We start from the raw sequence: 20,862 nt of genomic DNA, 5'->3' as shown, positions 1-20,862 counted from the left end.
AAGCAGCCACACGAGAGAAGGGGTGTTCATGTAGCCTTCTCCTTAATGGACCCTTGCAGTTTGGAGTATGGCCTGAAAGATGCCTTTTCCATCGGGGTGAACGTTAGGCAACAACCCTTATTCTTAAAATCTGTAATATATTTGAGAATTAAAGTGAATTAAAACACCTTAGAAGTTTCACATGGGTTTTTCTGTTATTAAATTTCAAGGGGACCAGAGGAAGTTAAAAAAAGGATCTTAAAGACCTCTTTAAAGTAATTTTTAGCTGTTAATTAATTGGAAGTTTATGCCTATTTCTAATCAGGAATGCATTCTGCCATGCAAATGCTGAAGCCTGATGAAGGATGTGCTCTGTCTTCTATGTATGACAGAAAAAGGATCTTCCCTGTCAGTGGAAACCAAAGTTGCATGGGATGAGGACAACTGGTTCTGCAAGAGAAGCTCATGTGCTCCTGGATCCCAGCTTGCACCATCTTGTCACAGTTTCAGGTCTGGCTCCAGTTTGCTCTTTTTAACAGGTTTCTCTTGTATCTCTCTGTCCAGGTGGGCATGCTCACAGCACAGTTGGACACCACGCACCTCCCCTCCTTTTTTGGGAAAGGAAACTGAAGGGCAGTGTGCTCCCAAGATGTATCTACATTGCAGCTGCATTTTTAGCTGGCGCTCGGGCTCCTCTGAGCTCAGGGGTCAGATGCAGCTGCTCGTTGGCTGCACCGAAACCTGTGCCTTTACGAGGAAGGTGTGTTGTTGTTGGCTGGCTGGGCTGTGTTTCTTGGATTGCCTCAAAAATAGTTTTCTGCTTTAATAGACCTGAGTGGCTGATGATCTTAACATTTGCTCTAATTGCTGTTTAACTTCAGAGCTGGTTTAATGTGTGTAGCAGTAGCAGTCACAAAGAAAATACCAGAATCTAAATAATTTTTTTAAAAAATCCAAAGCCTTTATGTGTACAGGGAGAGATTTAAATATGTGCAGAAATTTCTAGGCTCTGGCTTTAAAACAGTGTAATCATAGAAACAACAAAACTGGCCATTAGAGTAAGAGAGGTGGTGTCCTGCAAACCAGAATCACAGAGTGGTTTGGGTTGAAAGGGACCTTAAAGATCATCTGCCATGGGCAGGGATGCCACCCACTAATCTGGATTGCTCAAAGCCCTGTCCAACCTGGCCTTGAACACTTCCAGGGATGGGGCATCCACAGCTTCTCTGGGCAGAAAGCAAGCAGACTGCAAATTGCTTTCTAATGGATTTCTTAAGGTATTGAAGGAGACCTGTTTCTTAATCTCAGATAAATCTTAGTTGCGTTTTTGTATTGTTATGGTTTATGATGATGATGATCAGGAACTGATGTAGGACTGCTAGAAACAGATACTACTGAACCCCATAATATTTTATCTATTTTGTCCCAAAAAGGAAAGTGAGCAGCTCTGATGGAGGTGGCCAATGTTATAACCCAGCACAGAACCATATGAAGACATATTTTCATGGGCTGTCTAGGTTGCAGGTAAAATGATGACCAAAATCTAGGTGATGTGTAACTGGAAATTTAAGATTTTTGTCTTAAGGAAACCTGTATGCCCAGAAGATCTTTTGGGGAACAAAAAAAATCATAGATGCTGCACAGTGACATAATTGTGTGACTTAGCAACAGGGCTCCCACAGGCAATAAGGAATGCATCCAAGTGAACCTATGATTTATTGCTGCAAACCCTGGCATGGACACAGAGAGACCTGTGCTTCTGCAAACAATCCTTTAGCACAGGCAGCTCAGCAAATCTTGTTGTCTTCTAGGAAATCACTCTGGTGTTACATCAAAACCCATTCCTTATTCCCCACACACAAGTCACAGAGGCCAGAGGGTGAACAGGCCATTGCTCTCCATCAGGGCAGAGTCTGTGCCTGCTGGGGCTGAACTGATCCTGCCCTTTGGGGAAGCAGAGGAGTTCAGGGTGATCTCAGCCTGGCTTACATGCTTATGCAATACCAAATATGTGTATTCAAATCTCTTGTCCTCACCCTCACAATAAAGACTTCCCAACATCTAATCGAAACCTGCCCTCTTGTCAGTCTGAAGCTGTACCCCTTGTCCTGTCACTACATGCCCTTGTCAAAAGTCCCTTTCCAGCATTCCTGTAGGCCCCCTTCGACAGACTTTTTAATGTCTTGGGATATGTATCTTTATTTGCAAATGATTTTCACTGAGAAGTGACTGAGGACCGCTGAATACAGTTATTCTCTAAAATCAATGACACTTTTGAGCCATCGCCACCTCCATCCCAACTGTAACTCAGCTGTCCTGCAGTGGCTAAATACAACCAGGAATTAAAATACTGGGATTGGGACTTTTTTGTGTATATTTTGGCTTATTTTTAGTTGTTTGGGCTTTTTTTTTTTAATTCCCACTGTGAAGCTTTATGACTTTCTGTCTTTGAGTTCAAACTAATGTTAAGAGATTCATTTGGTGAATGGTACTAAATATTTGTTCAGGATGGGAACCTCCAGCCTTACTTCAGCTGAAAGATTTTCTTCTGTGCGCTCCTGAATGGCAGGGTTTTCTCTCCCTTTGTAAAAAGCAGATTTTCATGCTGTTGATTCAATGAGGCTTGAAGGTTTTACACCCCTGGGGCCATCGTGTAGCTGCTAGAGCTTTGCTCCTCTGGCGAACTTTCTTTGCTTAGAGGTTATTAATACTTTCTTCATTAGTAATTTAACATTGCAAAGTGAAAACTACTTATATCAGCCACAGACTAACTGGAGATAGGTTTGTGAATGTAAAACATAATCATGTCACGACAATGAGCGGGTAGCAAGTGCCTGCTCTCTGCTCCCCCACAAGAAGTTGCAGGTTCTCCAGCTTTTTAACAGGCTCATTTATGATGTATAAGCCCCAAAAGTCCTTCAGCATTGTATTTAAGATCCTTTTTCGGGTGTTTCTTCCCTTTTTCTTTGTCATCCAACAGCTTCCCCTGATCTGTGTGAGTCTGTGAAAGTGTTAATAGGGTGACAGGTATAAGGGTGCCCATAACTTTAGAGAGACATACTTTCCTACTCTTAAGATGCCAGCCACATCCTGGGGGGAAACTGCCTTTTTTCAGCTTCCTCTGGTCTGTGTTTACCCTTCATGGGCTCACCAAAACCCATTTACAGGAACCATCAGCTCAGGAGCAAGGGCACAGGGATGGGCCCATACCCACAGCCCATCATCTGGCAGAGCCTCTGCCAAGTCTGGGGATACAACAGGTCAGCATGATCAAGGGTTTGCATTCCACCCCTTGTGTGTCTGCTGTTCTGGTGGATCTCATGCAGTGCAATGTCTGCAACACCAGAGCAAGCACCCACACCTTTCAGCAGAGCTGCCTCATTAAACCTAAGAACATTAATTGCTTAGCCTGAGCTGGGAGGATAAAGCACCCTTTTGCTTGGGAATCATAGGAATGTTACACTCTAGGGCTGTGCAAGCTGAGAACTGTGTAAACAGAACAGATAAATTATCCCCCAAGATACAAACAGGCTTGGAAGTAAAGCTACAGCCAACCTTTGCATTAGTTGGGAACAGCTGCATACAGCATAGCCTCCAAATTTCCATAGAAACTTGGATCAGCCATAGATTATCTTCATTTTGTAAATGTTTTAATTATTATACTATAACACTGTTCTGCAGGGATTGCAATATTAAAGCCAAAGCCACATTTAAAAAGCAGTTTCCCTAGACCATATTTTAAGAAAAGCAAAGCTGGTTTAGGATTAAGACTTTTGGTTTCTGATAGATTTGATATTTTTTTTTTCCATGCTACTGCATGCACTCTTTTATATAAATAAACTCCTGCCAAGCTTGCTGCTCCAGTGGGACTGGATTGAACTTCCCAGGCGTGCATGAATTATAAAGTCAGATATATGTTCCTGTGGAGAGGAGAATTACTTGCAGAAACCATCTCCCGATGCACGTAGCCTGTATTGGTCACTTAAAAAACAAAAGGCCGGGTGCGTGCGGGTGGCAGGAGCCGGGGCCGCGCCCCGACGGGACCCAGCCCTGCATTGCCCCACACGGACGTGTCGCTCCCTGCGTGTCGCAACCCCTCTGCGCTGTGGCCAAGGGGGCGGTGGCCCGGCAGATTGCACAAGGGGATGACAGGATGTGGCTTCTGCGTGCGCCGGCGCCGATGTTTACAAGAGCAGGTACCGAAGTGGAAGCGGAGTCCGGCAGGCGGCCCTGGGAGATGTAGTTAGATCAAAGGCTTTCCCACGGCCAGGGCTCCCGGTGCGGCGGCAGCGTGCCTCGCAGGGCAGCGCTGAGCGTGTCACCGTGTCTGTGCCATCCCCCGGCGTCCGTGCGCGCCCCGCTGCCGCTGGGCTGGAGAACTTTCCTTGGCTCAGCTATGGGAAAGCAGCCTGAGGATCTGTGCTGCAGAAGTGGCTGATGCTGGACGCCACAGTTGTATATAGGTTGTCCCAGCGTGTGGACAAGGGTGTGAAGCTGCCCCGTGCAGCTCAGAGCCTGCCCACAGCCTGCGGAGAGGGGCCCGGCGCTGTGGGTCCAGCAGTGGCTGCTGCCACCACCACTGCCCTGCCAATGCTCTGCCCTGCCCTTTCCCAGGCTGTCTCACATGGATGCAAGGCCCTAAGAATCAAATCTACCTGTGTGCTCAGTGAAATGTCCCTTAAATAACAAATCTCCTAGGGCAGAGTTGGTCAAGTCACTCAGATGGGGTGAAGTGTTTTTTCCCCCAGCAGGGAAAGGTTTGCTTGGCTTTCTCTATGGGGCAGCTGGGTAAAAGAAGAGCTGAACACCAAACCTGTTGCTTCTTACAGGTGTTGGGCTGGCCATGTGTATTATGTGTTTTCTCTATAAAAATGCCGTGTTTTGGTGTCCTGCACCATAAGGAGCAGAGATGCCAGCGGGTGGGGGATGGTGCAGCCCACTGCTCGCACAACGTTCTCGAAAGGCTTAAGTCAACAGAAGGTATTTGCCCAAGCCCAGCAAACTCTGAATCAGAGCACAGCTCCTAAGAAAACAGAAATCCTCTTTGCTCATGCTTTGCTAGTCATTGATTGAGGCAGAGTGATGAAATACTCAGCCCTTCTCACCCTGATAAGTGCTTTATTTTTAGACTACCTTTAGCATTGCCTCGGCAGCTGGTCCTGCAGGCTGGGCTGCCGCCTCTGGCTCCTGATGCACCCGCAGACCCTGCTGTTGGTGTGTGCTGGACTGTCACTGAGCCCTTCCAGCTCCTAATTTACACTCCAGGACAAATGCCACTGCAAAACATTTGCTTCGTTGTGCTGTCATCTCCCTCTCCCCTTCTGCTGCCGTGCTGTATCATGCCCTCACTGTTTGCAGCAGGAGTTTTCTGTTCAGCTCAGCAAAACGCATCCTATGTCTTCACGTTTCTCCAATTCCTTCCAGCAAACTGAATATTTTAAGGCGCTTCAGGATAATTTGTTGAGACAAGAAAATGCCTGGCGGGATGCTGTTGTGTGCAGAGGCAGCCGCGTGTGCGGTGCCCTCCGGCTCCGCCTGTGGTGGGAGAAACCAGCTGGCCACGTGTGCCGGGCTGACAAGGCTCTGGGGGAATGCTTGGGCGTCTGCTCTGGGTATCCCAGGCGATCCCAGCATGACCCAAGCAGGGCTCACATCAGCACATGGGGACCATTCCCCAAAGCTGCTGCCAGCACGAGCTGTCTTCTTTGGCTTCAAAAGTTTCAGGGCTTTTTGGGCAGAAGTGCAGTAACAACACCAGGGATGGGAAACATTGGGACCAGTGGAAATGCTGATGTATTGAGCAAAGAATTCTCTTGAAGAAATGCTTTGAATTGGACAAAAATTAAATAAACTCAAATTGCTCCAGATTTTTCTATATTTTGGAATGTTGTGGTTCAATGTCTTTCTGTCTTATAGAAAAAGATAATTTATGATTTTTAAAGGCCTATGTCAGATTTCATGGACACCAAACACTTTGATGTATCTCATGTGAAGCCATTTTGGAATTGCAGTCCCTGACAAATTTATTACCTGCTTCGAAGTAGAAAACAAATTCCAAAATTGCAGATTTTTTCCCATAAAACAAAACCCCAACCCATATCCCTCCCAGTTCACCATTCTGAGTGAAATATGTAGCTCAGTTCCCTGCAGAAACACAGAGCTGTATTTATGACCCAAGAGGTCTCTTTTGCCCTATGTCTCAGCCTGCTGGGTTTCAGGTGGGATTTCTTAGAGGCATTAGGTTGACTGACCATGTGCTGGGCAGATGGTTTGCACCGGGGCAATAAATCAGAGGGGTTTGGGACTCTGCAGATTTCCTGTGCCTGCTCTTGGTGCAGCCCGTATCCACCCACTGGCATTCCCTGATGGCATGGCAATCCCTGTTTGTTTGCTGCTCCTTGATTTCTCCTGATGCTTAGGGGTGTTTTGTGGTCTATGCCAGCCTGTGGAATTCCCTAAGCAGCAGAAAAGGACCTCAAATCCACCCAGACACGCTTTCCCAACATAAACAAAAGGATTTCTCTGGAGTGATACCTTAAAAGTGTTTAGTCACAGCATCTTCATTAAGCACAGCTGAGTAGAGCAACTCCACCTTGTAAAGCACTCCAGTTTTCTCCCAAGAGCTTTTCCCTTGTCCTTTGCTATAGCTGGCCTTCCTCCACCCTCTCCTTTGCTGGTAATTAGATGTCAGACTACAAAGCTGCTGGCGGTCGGGCTCTCAGCTGCCTTGCTGCACACCGCGCACACTGGGAATCGTGCTCGTAATTACTATTATTATTATTATTATTATTGTAGCATCTAGAGGGCTCAGACATTGTGGCAGGCCTTTTGCAGACATTTGCAGGAAAATGTAAATCTTTCCCCCATAGATGTGCAATCGAAAACAAGTTCCAACAAGCAGGAGGCAAAATTAGAAGGAAGGGCTGGTGCTAGGGATGGGCAGCCAAGCCGACCACCACTGCTTGCCCTTTGAAATGTTGGATAAGGCTGATAAGTGCAAATGTGCTCCATAAAAAAAGTCGTTAAGCATTTGAAAATTCTAGGCTAGTTACAAACTTTATTTATTTTTTTTTCAGCTGTACTATTTTGAAAGGCTTTGAAGTCCTGTTTGCTGAAGTCGCTTGGGCAACCGAAGTCCCAGTCACTTTCAGGAAGATGGGAACTCCTGGATTCCTGCTGTAAGAAGCAGCATGTTGATTACTCCTTCATCTAAAGATTCTTGAATACTGCATCTGGGGTCAAATGTTTTTGAGGTAAGGTATGCAATGGAGGACGAGGGTGAGGGTGGTGCATCTAAAAACACAGAAAAAACTTTATCTCAAAATGTCCATTTATATGACATTTGTGATATTTTTCAAAGGTGGTGCTGCTAAGTACTTTTTACCAGTAAAATGTGAGCTTATGTGACTCATTTAATGATTTTGATGCTTTAGATGTGTTAACATATCAGCCTGGACAGGTCTATTCTCAGTTTATGTCTTTAAAGGTATTTGGGGGAAAGATAGCCAGGTTTAGCTGTTTGTGAACATCTAAGGACAATGTTCATTAACACAGCATCTGCAATCGGCCACTGGGTTGTGTCCCTGTGATTCTGCAATGCCATTGTGCTAGAAATACCTATTGGTGTCCTGGAAGGATGACCAGGAAGGGGTACCCCACACAAGGCTGTAAGTGAACAAGAACCAAGGTATTTCCTAAGCATGATCTGTACTCTCTTACAGAGATCAAATTTAATTGTGGACAGGCAAAAGAAAACAAACCAAAAACCAAACCAGAACAAAAATATCTTGGGAAAAATCACCATTCAGAGTCTGCTTTAGATTTTCAAGGACCCTTAACATGGTCCTTTTTTGATGAGGGGAAGTAGTGCATGTCCTCCTCAAGCACTGGTGCCTGAGACCTGGTAGTCAAAGATGCAATGCTGTAAGACCACAGGAAATGGAAAGAGGTTGGTCTCAGTAGCTAGGTATTTTCAGGTGAATAAAAGTATGGCATGAGCACTTTGTAGAACTGTAATTCTGAAAAAGCGAAACAGCTTTCATTCAGATGCAGTAAATAAGAAATTTTAACTTAGTTTTTGTCACCTGTAAAGGGCTGGTGTGCCCCAAGGACAGCAAGCCAAGGGAGCGGGAGCAGGAGCAGAGGGAGGAGCACTTGAAAATTTGGCTTCAGTAAATTGTTCCTTATATTCAATGAGTCATGATTTTTTTTTGGTGGATGTGGCTCTCTGTGTATAAACTCCAGTCCAGCCAGAAAAATATCCCTCGGCCATTCGTGAGAGCTAGTAATGGTTTCCTAAGGATTAACTCCTCCTAAAAGATACCGTCTGCATTCCTTTGGAAGATGCCCTCCCACAGGCCCTCTCTTACAGCGCTGCACTAAAAATAGCGCTCAGAGCTTCATTGGGACAGCTCTGTGTTGCAATTTTTATGGTTAGGTAGGTGAAGTCTCTTTAATTCAGCCAGCTCAATTCACTTAAATTTGCATGATAATGTGGTTAATTATCCATATATTTCAAATGAATAATGATTTCACAAAAAGATAAGAACAGGGTCCTGTTTTTCTTTCCGTGTTTTAAAAATGTGCATAGAGTTTGCATAATTAAAATGTGTTTTCTCCAGAGTGGAAATTCATATCTATTGTAGGTTGAAGTGCAAGCTCCTCTGCCTGCTGGGATGGCATCCTCCAGCTGATCCATGTGCAGGGGTGGCATCCTCCCGTGGATCGATGCGCAGGGATGGTGTCTTCCAGCCGATCTATGTGCACTCATGGCACTCACTCAGCAGACCTGACTCACCATGGCTTGCCGCTAGGTCAGTGCTGACCAAAGGAAGTTGCTGGGAATGTGACCCCAGCCTAGGTTAAAAATCACTGCAAAAGGCAGTGCGGAACAAGCTGCTACCCAGCTCCTCAATGGCTTTGCTGTGAGGTGGCAGCAGTACTTGGGAAGGGCAGCAGCCTGCCTGGAGAGCAGACCCCTTCCTCTTATCTCTGCACAGATAAAGTGGCTGGTGGCAAAGGGCACTTCCTCATGGGCTGCTGCTGTCAGGAAATTTGGCTGGTCTTGTTGGCCCTTTTACTCCCTGACCTTTCCCTGTGGTCTGTGCCGCTGCAGATGTCAGGGCAGGCTGGAGTTCCTGGATGGAAGTGAGTGCCCATGATGGGGATGGGGGATGGGCAGCACCAGGTATCCCACAGTCACTGTGGATGTTCAGCTCTTGCATAACCTCACACCACTGGAGCAGGGCACTGCCCTGGAGAGCCCCAAAACCCTTCTTGGCCCAAGGAACAATAAGCACTGGGGATATTTTTCCACCCACGTTTCCTTACATCTCTTTTTTCGTGAATTAACTCAGTTTTTTAGAAAATGTAAGGCACTCTGTCTCTTAAGGGTGAGAAAACAAGCATCTTCTTTCCATTTTAAAAAAGACCTCATATAAATGGGGTCGTGCCCCTGCTTTTCTGTTGTCTGTCTTGGTCTGAAGCCCTCTCCTTGTCCTTTCTCCAAAATACAGACAAGGTGGCCAAGGGCTGGGAAGCACTCCCTGTGCGTGTGTGGGAGGAGGGGGGTGCCTAGTCCAGATGCCAGGTAGTTGGTTAATGAGATTATTGACACTGGGGAGCTGAAACTATAGCCTTTGAAAGGGAAAGGATCATCTCTGCTGCTCCCTTTACACTGTTGACTTCGTTTGCTCTTGCATGAATGGTTACTCAGCTGGCATGTGGTCGGGTAAAAAATATTTATTGGGCCTTTGAGATGAGGAAATTCAACGTGGTGATAGAAGGAAATTGTGAGGGGGATAAAGATGCATCCCTTCCCCTGGCAGAGGGAAAGGTTGCTCCCATTGGGACCTGAGCAGTGCACAGCACCCCCAATGTATCCGAGACATGTGAAGCTCCAAGTCTGCCAGTGTTTGAACCAATGTTAATTAAAGCATTTTAATGAGGATGTTTTGAGAACTGTGCGTTAGTCTGTGCATGCCCTTCGTGAAATATTAAACATCTCTGCCCTTTTAGCAGCATCCTCCTCCCCAGAAGGTCTTCTTGCAAATGGATTTTGACACTCCTGGTAATTTTGGAGCTAAGAAACCCAGAGAAATAACCTTCTACAAGAATCTTAATATGATCTTTGATGTTGCAGTCAAAGGAGTACATGCCAGAAAATGTTTTGCTCTTTTCAGTTCATCCTCTGGTTGTGTTTGTTTTTATTTTACCAGTTCATCCTCTGCTTGTTGATTGTTATTTATATTTCAGGCATGACAACAAGCAGCTGATTAACTCATTAGCCATGAGTATCAAAGCACAGGGCGAGAGCACGAAATCTGCTCCTGCATCCTCCAGCCACTCGCCACAGCTCGGGGGGTTCTGCAGGGCCTGACTGAGGTACAAAAGCCATCTCAGTTACTCATGGACAGCAGTGTGCCCTGTCTTTCTCCAGCCCTGTCTTTCTCAAGCTCCATCTCCACACTCAGGGACTGTGGCTGTGCCAGAGCACCTCAGGTTCTGTCCAAGGCTCTGTCTGGAGCCCAAGCTCCAGACTACGTGTTCATCATTCAGCAGGTAGAGGTAGCCCCACAGTGGGGAAAGTCCCCTCTGAAGAAGGGGTGATGGCTCCCTCACAGCCATGGGACAGTGAGGGAGAGTGCTGCATGATGCTGCTCCAGGCTGAAAGGCCAAGCACCCCTTGGTGGACAGGTGATAGAGAGAGCACGCATACAGATTTTGAAAGCTGCTCTTAACTATCAAACTCACCAGTGTTGCAGGAGCAACTGAAACTGATAATGTTGACTTCCTCTTGCAGGTTCAGCTCAGGTGGGATTATGCTCAAGGCAGTAGTTTGCACCCGAGTGCTGCTGCCTTGGTTTGAAGGCTACTGAGGTTTTTTCTCCCCTAAGTCTACTCCACAGCAGCATGGCTGTCACCCAGCCTTGAAAAGACCAGCAATGCCTCAGATCTTGCAGATCTTGCTGGTGATCTGTCTATGTACACCTGAAGCCCTTCAGAAGCAGAGGATTAGCAAATACATTGTTGTGGTCATGCTTAAATCTTGCAGACCCAACTACCCGTCTATGCAAGCCCTACAGATATGGCACAGGAGCACAGCAAGCCCACGGCCTCCCAGGAGCCTCCTGGGAACTTTCCTGTACAGGAGACATCCAAGAGATCACTGGAAGGTCCCTATCAGGTATCCAGTGTGTCTCTTTATTTACACCTCCTTTCACTCCTACCCTGAGGTCACAGCCTCCTGCTCACTCTTCACTTCCAACACATCTCTGTTTTCACCCCACCAGTTTCTGCCTCCTCCTTGTTTGTACCCCTTGACCCAGTGCTTTGACCCCAGGTGTGTGAAGTAAATGGACCAAGCTGGCTCTGCCCAGGGGCCTCACCAAATCTTATTCTGGCTTTAAAGCCTCCTAAAAACGTCTACCATCCATTAGGTGTTCAGTACCCCACCCACAACAACTGTGGTTCACCTGACGACCTTGACCTCCTCCTCTAAGGGAATCACCACAGCCCCATGGGGCTTGAATGCAGTCCAACACCATCTTGCAGCTACACAGAGAAGAGAAGAACAGTCAGTATTTATTGCCAATACTGAGTTCAGGTCCAGTATGCATGCACTGCCACAAAGGGAAAAGACCAGATTTTGCACCTGCAGAGCTAAAAAAAGGACTCACAGATCAGGTCCTTGTTCTCCTAGTGCACAGGTCTTTGCAAGGATCCCACACTGTCAGTACTGTGGGATCAAAGCTGATCCTGGAAAACTCATCAGAAAGTTGATGGGTCAGTAATGTAACCAATGGCAAAATGAAGAAGAGGAGCCTGGCAGGATTAAAGTATTTTTACAGGGCTCAATCTCCTGAATCCTAGCCCTGGCAGTGGTGCCACTACTGAGCTCCCAGTTCTCCAGTGATCCCCTCTCTCCTGCAGCCCAACCAGCCTGTAGTTCATTTTGCGCTGAGCAAAAAAATCAAATGCTGAGGTCCTTTATTTTGCACATCTGCCACACAAACAGGCCTGTTTGCAAAGACCAGAGTGCACTTGCACACTCACCATGGGCTCTGTTAGCACCTGAAACCATCTCCTGACAGGATGCTCCAGGGAAGGAGGAGTAAGGAGGTATAATCCCAAAATGAAGTCATGCGAGAAAATGGTTACGTTTTTTTCCCTTTACATAAAGAGCTGCCACGGTGCTGCTGAGAAATAGATATCCAACAGCCAGCCGCAGGCAGTGTGAGATGACAGATACATGTTTAAATAATGTCTTTATTCCAGTTCAGCTGAAAAAATAATTATTGAATTTGGGTTTTAAGCCAAGAAGTACCTTTGTATCTGAGAGCTCATTGATTAAAACAACTTGTGCTTTCAGCTGGATTCTAAGAGAGACACTACATTACTCCTCACACAGGGTATTAAAATAATATCTGTATTTGGAGGAAAGAGGAATTTAGAGTGACCTCAATGTTTCTTGAGATTTGAAGAATTTCACCCAGCCTAGAGAAGCTTCTACTTTTAAACTCAGGGATTTCTGCTAGAACAGGAAGTTTCTCTTGCATTGTTACCCAGCAAAACGAGCTCTGGATTATATTTAGCTCAATTCATTCAGCACAATGCAAAGTAAGACTCCAGCCAATTTCCTTAAGCAAGTTTATTAATAAGCACTAGCTGTTTGGTGGCTGGTTATATCTAGGTGGCTGGGGAAGATGACATGAAGCACAACCTCGCTCCCTCCTCTGAACAAGGTTCCCAGTGGATTAGACAATCTGAACCACTTTATAACCTGTGCTGGGTACCTGTGCAAGACTGGCAACCTGAATGTTGTCCCAGGTACAGCTTCCAGCCCTGCACTGGTCACTCTTGCTTAGATCATTCTTCACTGGAGCTTCATCAAGGGCAGCTTTTAAGCCTGAGCTAAATAACCTCTCAGGAGCTACTGACTAGAGGCTCGAGGCAGCTGCGTGTGAAACCACCATCACTGCAGCTGCTGAGCTGGAGGAAGCCATGCTCAAAGCAGGTACAGCAATCACAACAAAGACTCCCAGTGGTTGGGAGCATGTGCTGCAGCCACACGCAGGTCAGGAGCTTGGGTCAGCCGGTGGCCTGCCCATAAATCCGGGCTTCATCCATTGCTTTCTGTGTATCTAAACACAAATTCCTAGGGCTGTGTCTCTGCTGAGGGCTAGAAAACAGCTTAAGGTGTTTTAAAACATGACAAACTTCATGACCCTTAAATTTTCATCTGTATTGCTTTCTCTCACTTGGTCTCAAAGTATGTGTTGTGTGTTTAGGGTGGGCTGAGCTCAAATGATGTCCTGCCTGTGCTCAATTTACATGATGTGACTTGAAGTTTGGGCTTGCCCTAAAGGAGTGAGGTCCTTACCACCCACCTCCATTTGCCATCATCAAGGGGAGAGGTCTGGAGGTGAGTGTCCCTGTAACACTTTCAGTGGTAGGATATACTTCCCTTGAGGTCTCAAGCAAAATTTAGGCTATATGGTGCCTTGGCTTTTCTCGAACAGGAAAAACTTGCTTTCCTCCTGCCATGGGTGCTGGTGGAGAAGTGGGTGGAGGTGATCTCTGCTTCTGCAAAAGCAAAGTACAGCAATCTGTGGCCATCCTCTCTCAGTCTGAAGCCATGATAGGGTGTCTTCACAGGCTATGGGTGCAAGGGATGAGAGGACCCAGGAAGCAACATGTGTCAACCACAAACTATCACTGTTGAGGGTCAAATACAGAGGAAGGAGCATTGCTAGTCTAACTCCTCCCTACAGAGTGCAGATTTCCATGTATGAAAAATATAAAATTTTGTGGTACTCTGGAACTCAGTACCAGTCCTGGGAGGGTGGTGGTCAGCGTGGATCCTTTACTGGAACAGCTGGGGCAGTTGTTCCCCCAATGCTCACCTTCCCTCCCTCAGTGCCCTTTGTGTCAGCAGTCATGGCACTGAGAATTCCCAAAGCTCAGCAGTTTGCACCTTTCTGCCTGCAAACTCTGGCATCACTGCAAAGCTTGTGTTTCAGCTCAATCTGGAAGATCTCAGCCAAAAAGACTGCAAATGGACTGAATTTTTCCTAAGGGCAGCTGAGACTTTGTGCCATCAGAGCATGGCATCTTCCAAACAGGTACAAAGGAGGCAGGTAAGGCCACCTAAGCCAGTTAAACATATACGGCAAGTTATAACAGTAATAAAATGTTAAACCACAGAATTTCTTCAAATTCTAGCCATTTTTATGTGTATGGTTGGCAGTGCTCTGTTACTCCTGCCAAGCACTCAATTAGCACTTGAGTTAATAAGATGTTTTAATGGCTGTTAAATTAATCTCTGACATTAAACAGAAATCTCTGAAATTAAACTCTGACACTGCTTTCCAGTGTTTTCCAAAGGAAAGATATTCTTTCAAACCAGTTCCTATGTTATTGTTGCCACAAATTATTTGTGTTTATTCTCTTTACTACGCTTATTTGATTTCATTTGAAATTAGATGCAGTGATAGGGGATGTGATTTGGTATTTTTCTCCAATGGGCTGAATAGATGAGGATTAGATCTCCAGAGCTATGAGAAAATGAGTCTTCATAGGCATTTGTTCAAACAGAAATCACAGAGCCTTTTTTAGGACCGTCACAGCCGCTTTGATTTGCTGTTCATCAGTGCTCTTGCAAGTTTGTTCACAGAAAGTTTTGCCAAAAATTCAAGTATTGCTAAGAGAGATGAAAACATGTGGTAGCCCAGAAACACCTATAAAAATGTTTGGGTTGACCCGTGCTATGGCTGGTTTTTTTGGTGGTCTGACAGTGATTCAGGCACAAAAACACCCAATATTTTGGGGGTTAACTCATCAGTCACTTAAAACAGCTACTGTACTATAAATAGAAGGACAACATCAAGTAAAGCAATAGACAATATATCCAAAAAAACCTAGAGATTTAGAATTGTTTCACCCTGAAAAATTAAAAGAACAAAAGAAAACACATAATCTTTAGGCAGTTCACAGCTCTGCCCTGGCTGGGGCACTGAGAATTATGCTCTTCCAACCCAGCTGGAAGTGGGGTTGGTGTATGGTTGAGTTTTGTAGGTCTTGGTCTGGTATCTCCCTGGCTTCGTTCAAACTGATGGTTATGCTGTGAGTGGAATAGCCTAGGGCTGGAGCTGTGCTGAGAGAAATGAAAAGCTTTCATAAAATTATGTCATGTGCTGAATGTGCCAGCCTGTCGTGTAATAATAGCTAAAACTTTCTGTAATTAAAACAAGTAGCTAGTTATGGTGTCTGACTATGATCAAAGCCCTTTTGTCTGCTTTGGCAGTTGGCACATGTGAAACATTTTGGCTTACATGGAAAATACTGTTGTGGTTTTTCTCTTGGTTTTAAATGGCAAGACACATACATCTTGGATTATCCCTAAACTGAAAGAAAACAGTAACGGGAAACACCAGAATGTGCATGACGTAAAACGTCTACGATTTCTGGCAGAAGCAGCTCCTGCACCCAGCCATGGTGCCTTCAGAGTGCATGACCTGTTGCTGTGATGCAAATGGTCAAAATATGTCATTTTATATTTCTGCAGAGATAGGAACAGAGCTCTTGAGAACATTCCCAAATATCCTGCACTGCCTTTTAAAATAAGAGTTGCTTTTACATAACAAATATTTGTCTGAATTGTGACAAACCCGTTGTCTCCTGTTCGAGGATTTTTTCATTACTTGACTGTAATTGTTTTGAGATGTTTTATGGATAAAAGGTGCCTTTCAGTTCACAAGAGAAACCATCATTATTTTTCTGTATTCATGTCTCCCATGTCTGGTGTCCATATTATAAAATAAAGACCTTGGTGAGTAAATGTAAACTGATTTTGCTCTCAAAATCCTCTTCATCCTGAAAAAAAACCCCAACCAAATGAATCCAGAATTCCTTTTGCATCTCTGAAAACATCTACTACTGCTTAGAAATTCTCTGGGATGATAAATATGAAGTAGTTTAAAAAAAAACCACAGATGTGAATTGATTGGTTGAGGAACATCAGCCAATAATATAATGTTTTAAATATTATATTAAGCAACAAAACATCATCTGAGGCATGTGTCCAGCAGAGTATTTCTAAGCATCTGAATTTTTGCATCTCTTCTCCTGAAGTTCTGAGGTAGGTTGTGTGAAGATTTGCTTCTCCCACATCATGCATGTGATCATGTCATTTTGTGTCCTGTAGTTTCAAATTATGTCCTGTGAACTCATATGAATATTTCCCCAAATTCATCTGTGTTTGATATGAATTGTCTTCTTATCTTGCTTGTGGCTGGAAGAATGAGTTCTACTTTCAAGCATCACTGCAAGCAAGTGTGCCTAAAACCCTGCTGCTTCTGACCTGAGATTTTTCCACCTTTGCTGCTTTTCAGAGGTGACAGGAAATCTTCATTACTTCTTATTTGGACATCTGGCCAGTGAACTGATCTTCAGTCATCTTGGGCTACCTCTGCTTCAGAGGGCAGGACTTCACTGTGAAGGGTCAGAGTCCACCTCTTCAGGCTGTGGGGTCCTTGGAGCAGCTCACAGTCCATAGCTGGTGCTTTTGGACCAGATTGCAGAGCATGCAGGACCCACTAATCCCTGGAGGTTTAGCCAACTACTGCCAAATCCTGCTGACCTCTGTGAGAATTTCCAGCAGTTTGTATTTTGGTGATGTCCTGGGTCAGACTGCATCTTCTCTGCTTGTCATCTTGGTTCCATATAGTAGTCTACAGAACAACCCATTTTCATCTCCTCTTGGGTGTGTGACAGTTGCTCTTCTGGTAAATGAGGAGGAGATGCTTCCCAAGCACGGAGAGCCACCCAGGATGCTCATGTGGGCATTTCTGTAGCACAAGATCTTTGGTCAGTACAGAAACAAACCTTCAGCTCAAACATGCTGAACCACAGCACCACGAAGGCTGCAGGCAGAGGTGTCATTAACATATCCAGGGATGTTGCCTCCAGGTGACTACAGACAGCATTACCATCATGTACAATCACAAGCAATGTGCTGTGACATTCCCTCCTCCCTGACTGGAAGCTGTTGACCTATGGAGCTTTCCTATTAGATTAATTTATCCACAGCTCACCTTCAGTGAATGCTTTTAATTGACAACCTGACTGATCTACCTCTCGCGGAAGATGAGCACTGACATCTTGTAGACTGGTTTTGTTTTTGAACTGCAGACATTTAGAAAGAAACATATTTACTGCAGATGTCGATGCAGAAGATTCGAGCCTGCTATTCTCAAAAAGGACATGTCAAAGGCTATGGCTGGACCTGGTTTTGCTCCTGTGCTTGGTCTGATTGCCTGAATGTGGCCACCTTGGTCCTATTATTGGGATTTCCATGTCTGTTTCTAAGAGCTCTGTGGAACGCCACCTTCCTTTGCTGCTTTTCCTGTGCAGAGCTCTGGATCCAGGCTTGTCCCCAGCTCTCATGCCAGCCAGCTCTCACTGTTAGGACATGCTTATTCCCCTCTGCAAACTTTTCACCAGGGCCAGGGAGCAACAAGAAACATCTACCTGGCTCAATACAGTTGACTTTCAGTTGGAGATCTCACATGCTAAAGGTGAAATACTTCGGCCTCTGCTGTAGCTCAGTCAGAGTCCATGTGCAGCCTCAAATGGAAGGAGCATTGATATATTTACATTCCTCCACCTGAGATCTCATAAACGGTGATAGATATTATCCCTCTGTCTCTATTACAGGCAAGAAGGAAGGCTCCCTCACCAAAATTCCCATCATACTGGGCATTTGTCTACTCATTGTGTGAACGTGCATGTTGACTATTCACATACCTCTAACCTTGTTTACCATAACCAGCCTCTTTTTGCATACATCAGGCTTCTGTGGAGTTCCCTTGAGTCCTCAGGGATTCATTCCACTTAATGATAAAACAAAAGATCTGCATTGTTGCTATTGTAGCTTCAAGTGTTTCTCAATACTGTATTGTCTCACAGCAGGACATGGTTAAGTAGGATGGGAACTGTATTTCAAACTGGGCATGGGAAAACTAGATGTAATTTGCATGGCTGCACAAGGTACAAGAATCCACTGTGTGGTTTATCACTTTCTCAAGCTGAGAAACTCTAGAAGAGAAAAGTTCCCAGAAAACCAAAAGCTAAAAAAATGTTGCTATTTTACACCATTTAAATTCCTATATAGAGTCAGGGTTATGCAGTTCTAGTTGGCAGGACTAGGAAGATGGTCTCTTCTGTGATGGTAACTGGATTTTTTCTGATACTACTTTCTATATTGATGCTTACTTTTCTTGCTGGAATGCAGCATGTATACTTTTTTCATTCATGTTTGCCCATGTGTATGCAGACATATGTAAGTACATACATATGTGTTTATATGTACATATACACACAAGGTCTGGGGGACCTGCCTATGTCTGCACAAATTCTATTTGAATTCTGAAGACTTCTTCTGTTAACTTTAACTTTCAGAGCTGATGAATGACTGTTTCACAGCAGAGGAATTATCTCAGCTGTAACTCAACCCATCAAGGACCATCAGCACTGTCCTCAGTGCTCTTGGGGTTTCATACAACATTTCTATTTCAAAAGAAAAGAACAGAAAACTCCAAAACTGAAAGACATAAAGAGACAAGATCCTACTTCAGAAGGCACAGGCAGCACTCCAAAACTGAAAAAAACCTCTTTCTAGAACATGAAAATTGTGTGGAGATGGGTGGGCCAGAGCTATGTGCAGTTTCATGAAGGACACCGATCCAAACACCAAAGGACTCAAGAAGCACTAAGGGTTCCCAGAAAGGGTAAGGCATTCAGGTATTTATTGTTTTTCAGAGATGTTTTTATTATTTTCTGGACTTTCAGAGCATAAAACAAAGGTGACTTTAGGATGTTCCTCTGCAAAACCTTCATGTACATTGAACCACCCCACATGAGTTCCCAGGAGGGTGAAACTGGAAGAATCCTGAACTTGGAAAGGACATTGGCTCAGGTAGAGCTGCTGGTAACATCCACAGCCTGAGATTTAGATGGACCAGCAGTAAAGGACCCAGAAAACAAAGGATTTCTAAAACGAGTTTAAACAAAACCAGATGTACAACATTAGAGGAATTTATATTTAAATAAAAGCTTAATCTTTAAACCTCAAGAGCATACTCCCCTGGCAGTCACTGAACTGAATGCAATATAAAACCCTCAGATAATACAATAAGTATGAACAATTCCTGCAGGGAGAGATTCTGAGGTGTTTTGCAAATGTAAATGGATACAGAGAAGACTAATAATTATCAGTTTGCTGTGAACTGGGGTCTCATCCTCTGGAAATCCCTGCAGAGAAGAATGGAGTAGGTTTCCCAGGTGAACATGAAGTACTGCTGGTTTGATATTCCCCTCCTCCTGGGTATTAATAGTTTGGGAATCTTCTACCAGTTTTTTTAAGTAGATCCTTCCTCTACTACACATGCAATTCAATCTCTCCTGTTCCTTAGCTGAGCATGGTCCTACTTGCCTGCAAAATCACTGAGGCCTGAAGGTGGCTCAGCAGGCATTAGTTATACTTCAGGGATTTTTCTTTTAAAATTTTTGATCACAATACATATACTTTGCCCAGATAATGGGCAAATGATGGGTCAGTGGCACAAGTACCTGTAATGAACACGGTAGCAAATGCTAGGCAGGTGCTGTGCTCTGTGTTACTTCCTTACAGAAAAAGCAGAGTGAGGAGGACTGGCCATGTCCTTCCACCTCTGCCTTCCACAGCAGCTGCACTGTGGCATCTCTCCAGCTTCTGGCAAAACAACTCCCACCCGGACAATTGTGAATATGTTTCATGTGGTTGGAGAGCACTGGAGAGACAGGCCAGAAATTCAGCCTGTTAAGCTAAACCCAACAAATAGGAAATTATCTGCATATAAATATAGTTAATGCTTTTCCACTTGAAAGGAAATCCCCTTATCAGCTCAGTCTCAGTTGAAAACAACCATAGACACTGTGAGCTGAGCCAAGTGCCCTTGCTGAGAAGAATGGATGGCCTGCCCTGGCAACTGAATCCATGACTATACAGCCCTTTGGGGAAGGAGTTTTCCCATATTTTGTAAAATAAGTTGCCAAAGAGAGCTGTTGAAGGGCAAAGTGGAGCATGGAAATAGCACATGGCTCTTCTGCTCAGCCTGATACTGGGAACTGATGCAAAAGCAGGGAAGGAGATGTGAGGGAACAGCTTTTTTTGGTTAAATGCCTTTTTTTTCCCCTTTTAAGTAGACTGCCGTCCTGCTGCCACTGAAATAAATGAAAATGTTGCTATTCAATTTCAAGAAAGTAAGAATCATTGCAAACTTTTCCTTGTCTGAATCTTCAACTTTTAGTCCTTCCTCTGTTCTTCCTTTCTATGTATTTTTGTCCCATAATGCTCTGGGCCAAACTCATGAAGTCCTATACAGCTGAAGACAATGCAGGTACAGGAGGGATAAAGCATTTTATTTATTAAAAAACCCCAAACTGAACAAAACCAAACTGAAGCTCCCTGCTGCAATAGTACAAAACTGTCTTTAAAATGAAAACAAACAAATGACAAAACCTCTGAAACCACTCCAAGGAATACAGGATGGCATGAAGCCCTGGTTCAGTGCTCAGAAATTCAGCACAGCCACATACAGAAGTAGTTCTCCATGTATTCATCAGGAACACAGCAACCCCTGAAAATTATCCTACGTAACTTCCAGGGAATAAACATTTTTCCATGTTATCTGGTGGCCAGAAAAGTGGGGTTTTTACCCCAGAAGCACAATGATGTGGCTGATAACAGATAAATTGGCAACATACACTAGTGGTCTCTATGCATGTCTCATACAGGGCTTGAAATGTAAATTTTCTCTGCAGCCAGCCTGATCCAAGGCATGG

At 44.7% G+C, this 20,862-nt stretch overlaps 1 long non-coding RNA gene across 1 annotated transcript; it reads left to right on the top strand.

Moving 5' to 3' along the window:
• The first annotated feature begins 390 nt into the window (after positions 1-390).
• LOC125325652 lies at positions 391-17,727 on the top strand. The gene is made up of 3 exons (XR_007203470.1): positions 391-489; positions 7,056-7,232; positions 16,371-17,727. It is a non-coding gene; the product is annotated as an uncharacterized LOC125325652 (long non-coding RNA).
• Positions 17,728-20,862: the final 3,135 nt, after the last annotated feature.

Source organism: Corvus hawaiiensis, chromosome 5 (genome assembly GCF_020740725.1).
Source record: "Corvus hawaiiensis isolate bCorHaw1 chromosome 5, bCorHaw1.pri.cur, whole genome shotgun sequence".
NCBI lineage: Eukaryota > Metazoa > Chordata > Aves > Passeriformes > Corvidae > Corvus > Corvus hawaiiensis.
Note: the sequence above shows the minus strand (reverse complement) of the source record. Positions and strands in the feature narration are given on the sequence as shown.